Source organism: Heterodontus francisci, chromosome 40, assembly GCF_036365525.1.
Source record: "Heterodontus francisci isolate sHetFra1 chromosome 40, sHetFra1.hap1, whole genome shotgun sequence".
In the NCBI taxonomy this organism is placed as follows: Eukaryota; Metazoa; Chordata; class Chondrichthyes; order Heterodontiformes; family Heterodontidae; genus Heterodontus; species Heterodontus francisci.
This window is the reverse complement of record NC_090410.1, coordinates 11,605,944-11,610,774: the sequence shown is the minus strand read 5'-3', so window position 1 is coordinate 11,610,774 and position 4,831 is coordinate 11,605,944. Positions and strand designations below refer to the sequence as shown.

The window sequence follows — 4,831 nt, the reverse complement described above, 5'->3', positions numbered from 1 at the left end:
CAGGATCCCCAAAGACACATTGTACAGCGAGCTCATCACTGGTATCAGACCCACCGGCCGTCCATGTCTCCGCTTTAAAGACGTCTGCAAACGCGACATGAAGTACTGTAATAAAAACAAGAAATGCTGGAACCACTCAGCAGGTCTGGCAGCATCTGTGGAAAGAGAAGCAGAGTTAACGTTTCGGGTCAGTGACCCTTCTTCGGAACCCAGTCCTGTAACATTGATCACAAGTCGTGGGAGTCAGTTGCCAGTGATCGCCAGAGCTGGCGGGCAACCATAAAGGCGGGGCTAAAGTGTGGCGAGTCGAAGAGACTTAGCAGTTGGCAGGAAAAAAGACAGAAGCGCAAGGGGAGAGCCAACTGTGTAACAGCCCCGACAACCAATTTTATCTGCAACACCTGTGGAAGAGTCTGTCACTCTAGAATTGGCCTTTATAGCCACTCCAGGCGCTGCTCCACAAACCACTGACCACCTCCAGGCACTTACCCATTGTCTCCCGAGACAAGGAGGCCAAAGAAAAGAAAGACTTTTTATATGTTATTAGCCTATAGTCAAGGCCATTTGGAGGAGGGGTAATGTCACTTTTTTTGCATTGGCATCTATGGTTGCTATGGGCAACCCCGCCGCACTATTTATCATAATCTATGCAGAATATAACGTCATGACGTCAGTCCCAGCAACCAGCATACTCCATCTAAAACAGGGAAACATTGAAAATACTATTACTTATCTTTCTCTGGTAAACATTTGGCACGGATTATATATTTTTGTATGTTATTTAGGAATATTTATAATTATGATTTATTAAACGTTTTAATTTATTAATTTATTCCCCTCTCCTACTTACGGCGCAGTGGTACGACCCAAAGGAGGCACATTGCGGTTGGTGCCAACCAATCAACATACGCGTCTCAACCGGCGCCGCGCTGGGCCCAATTAGAAACGGCTTTACATCGGTCAACCATTTTTGAAAAAACGCCGCTCGAGCCGTTATTTGGACGCTGCGTTGCTCACTCAGCGGCAAAAATCCTTGCGCGCGCTGGACAAATAGTCCTAAACTATACTTGAATTAAAAAACCCTTCCTCAAGTGAAGTCAGATGCATCTATTAGAATAATCCGGATGCCTACACTTCCGGAGCAATTCTAAGGTGTACAATAGATAAGAATATTATGAGAAGGATGGCGGACGGATACAGGGTTTTGAAGTGAGAGGGCCAGGAGAGGAGTGCGAAGGGCAAGCAACTGTTTCCATAGCAACAGTGAGGAGGCCTGAAGGCCGAGATTGGGGGCAAGTGTGAGCATCTTGAGGGTTCTTTAGACCTAGAAAGGATGGCATTTATATTTGAAGGTGCAGTCTCATCATGTTACAGGGGCGGTTGTCACTTGTCAGGACATAAGAAATAGGATGAGGTTCACAGCCCTCTGAGTGAAGACGTTTCTCGTCTCAGTCGTAAAATGAGATTGTGACCCTGGGTTCTGGACTCTCCACCCAGGGGCAACAGCCTCTCAGTATCTACCCTGCCAAGCCCCTTTTAGAATTTTCAGATAGATCACCTCGCATTCTTCGAAATTCTAGGGAACACAGGCCTCCTCATTGAACAATGTTCTCATTCCCAGGAATCAGTCTAGTGAACCTTTGCTGCACTCCCTCTAAGGCAAGTCTATGCTTCCTTCGGTGGGGAGACCAGAAGTAGAGCATAGCTACCTGACCCGAACCCGACGGGACCCGACGACGTGTGTTGGGTTTGGGTCACTCTTCTGGGTCCGGCATTCGGGCAGGGTTGGACACAGGACGTCAAGGCGGGAAACACGCCGCACTAGTCTGCAGTGAGTGATTACATCCAAGGTAGAGCACCACCTCTTCAATAAATTTGATTATATTCCAGTGATCGGGTCGGGCGCGGGAAGAAAAATGAAAGGACTCGGGCCGGTTTTCATTTGCAGACCCGAGCAGGCCCTTAACCAGAAGTGTACTCCAGGTATGGTCCCATGGGGGAGATGGGGGTGGGTGGTTAGAAGGGATTGGCAGTTGCATCGTGTGAGGGTGCAGTTTCAATCCAGGGATGGATTTGCATCGGGGGTGGGGGCAGCTGCATGCAGAGGAGAAAGGTGCATCCAGGCAGTGGAATGGGGGAGCGGGGAAGGTGTGGTTGCATCCAAAAAAGGGAGGCATATCCATCCAGAGGAAGAGAGAGAAGAGATGCAATTGAATGCATAAAGAGAGATGGGCTGTTGAAAAAGGGGAGAGAAGGAGTTAATTGCATCCAGGCAGAGAAAGAGAGGGGCATTCAGAGAGAAAGAGGGACAATTGCACGGGGGGAGTTGCATCCAGAGAAAAGGAAATTACAATGCATCCAGACAATATCACATACTCCAGTAAGGGGTAGCCAAAATACTGTGAAGGAGTAATATTGGGGTTTGTGTTGTGAATTACTGGGTGTGTTTGCTGCAAGAAATTAAGGTGCTGGGGTGAAGGAGAAATGCTTGAGCAACGGCTCGATAAGAAGTGAATGTCTCATTTTTTTCGCAAAAGTAACATAAAGGCTTATGTGTTTATCCTAAACCTTTCTCCTAATATTGATAGTTTAGGGTCAGTGCATCCTCCAGCCTCAGCAAAGAGCTGAAACAGCCCCTCTTCCATCCCCAAGAGCTGCTCCAGTGTACATACAGTTCTCCAAGTGTCTGCTTGATATTTGGAAATGCATGATACCTTTAACACTAGCTATTGTCATCATGCTGCTGCTTTCTGTGTCATATGGTGATAGGGTATACGTACAAAGCCATTTAAAATATACAGTAGAGCTTCATGGAGCCAAAACGTTTGGGAATATGAAAGTCAGCTGGATTCATTCCTCAACCCATCGTGAGATCAACACAGCATTTAGTTATAAGGTGCTTTTCAAGTTGTTTTGGTGTGTTCCGTTCAGCCATCACCCCTTTGCTCACTGATCTACATTGACTCCCGGTCAAGCAATGCCTGAATTCCAAAATTCTCATTCTTGTTTTCAAATCACTCTGAGGCCTGGCCCCTTCCTATCTCTGTAATCTCCATCAGCCTCGCAACCACCTATATCTGAGTTCCACCAATTCTGGCCTCTTGAGCATTCCTGATTTTAATCATATCACTCATTGGCATCTGTGCCTTCAGGTGCCTGGGCCCTAAGCTCTGGAATTCCCTCCCTATATCTCTCCTTCTCCCTTCCTCTCTTTCCTGCTTTAAGATGCTCCTTAAAACCTGCCTCTTTGACCAAGCTTTTGGTCATCTGGCCTAATATCTCTACGTGGCTTGGTGCCAAATTTTGTTTCATAATGCTCCTGTAAAGTGCCTTGGGACATTTTATTATGTGAAAGGTGCTATGTACATAATATAATGTTGTTGAATTCACAACCTTCAGAGGCAAGAGTGCTACCCACTGAGCCACAACTGACACCATAGGTAAGGATGCTGCTCAGTTTGGCACACAGTAGGACAGTCAGATGGGCTTCTGTGCTGTACGATTCTAGGTCTTTGCTGAGTTAGATGATATCAGCAATTATGGGCTGCACAAATTGACAACAGGAACCCTGGATTAGTGATGGGGGAAACTTGTTTAAAAAAAATTGAGAGGAGAGGATTTGGAAACAAATTGCATTCTGAATTTTCTATGAAGAAAAGCCAATGCAGTGTTGAGGTGTGAGGCTGACTTGCTATTGATGAATCCACACCCTTGGAGTTTTACCAGTGCTGAAGGTACAATTGACGTGCTTGACTTACATGTATCCAGTGAACCTTCTCTGCATTTTCTTCTCTTGCATGTCTTTGTTTGGTTAATATTTTAATTCTCTGTAGTTGTGGTTTGCGTATTCCAGGATGCGCAACACTTCCGTTTATTCAAAGGCTGCATTTTCTGCAGTGATGTACTGTCAAAAATAAAACAATTCTGTTCCCTTTCAGGCTGACCAACCTACTGAGGGGCAGACATCAGGTGAGCACAATGATAATGAGCACAAAACCCATTTCATTATTTAACAGGCATCATTGCACTTTTGGAAGGTTTTAGTGCAGGCTCATGTGCTGAAAGGATTTGCTCTAAGACTTCCATACAATAGTGGTCAGCAAAACTTGTGAATGACTGCTGTGTTGCCCTCATAGTTTTCACAGACAGGAGCATTTTGTTTTTCTACTTAGAAGAGTAGGAATTGATGATGTAGTCACCGTGCACATATTTATAGATCTGACAAGCTCATTTGCCAGTTATTTCACTGGGCCACTGATGTCAGTCGATTACCTTGCAGGAAATGTGAGTTCCAGCTCAATTCCCAGCCCCCCGGCCAGCACTGCAGCCCCATCCAAATGAACAGAACAGATATGGGACTCGGGCGATTCCTGTCCATCACTGATGTTGTCAGACTGACGCATGAAATGATGGGTCTTCTACAGGCTGAAAATTTGACGTATCTTCAATGAATATTTTTATGACTCTTCGGTCTCTTGTGGTGCTGCTCATGATAGGTTGGTGGATGTGGCTGATTGTAAGGATGTGTAAATGCATAATGTATAATTCTTTTGCTTTGTGCAACTGTGTGTAACCTGGTGTGTCTTGGTGGGTTTTTTTAGGTCAATTAAAGTTTAATTAGTCTTAAATCAATTTGAGGTCAGTCTAGTTTTCCTTTTATATATATTTTCTTAATCCAAGTGTGCATTGACACCACTGAGTCAGCTAACGAGTTGGAGGCGGGGCAGGATTTAGGACAGGACTCATAGCAACAGAGTCTCTATGACCTACAGCAAACAGAACTCATGACCGAAACTACAGCAAAGTCTCCTGCTAAGTCTCCAGCAAAATG

General features: G+C 45.3%; 1 long non-coding RNA gene across 1 annotated transcript; it reads left to right on the top strand.

Annotated features, from left to right (window-relative positions):
• The first annotated feature begins 1,227 nt into the window (after positions 1-1,227).
• Positions 1,228-4,598, top strand: LOC137353213 (uncharacterized). Its single transcript, XR_010969818.1, has 3 exons — positions 1,228-1,850; positions 3,939-3,969; positions 4,280-4,598. It is a non-coding gene; the product is annotated as an uncharacterized lncRNA (long non-coding RNA).
• Positions 4,599-4,831: the final 233 nt, after the last annotated feature.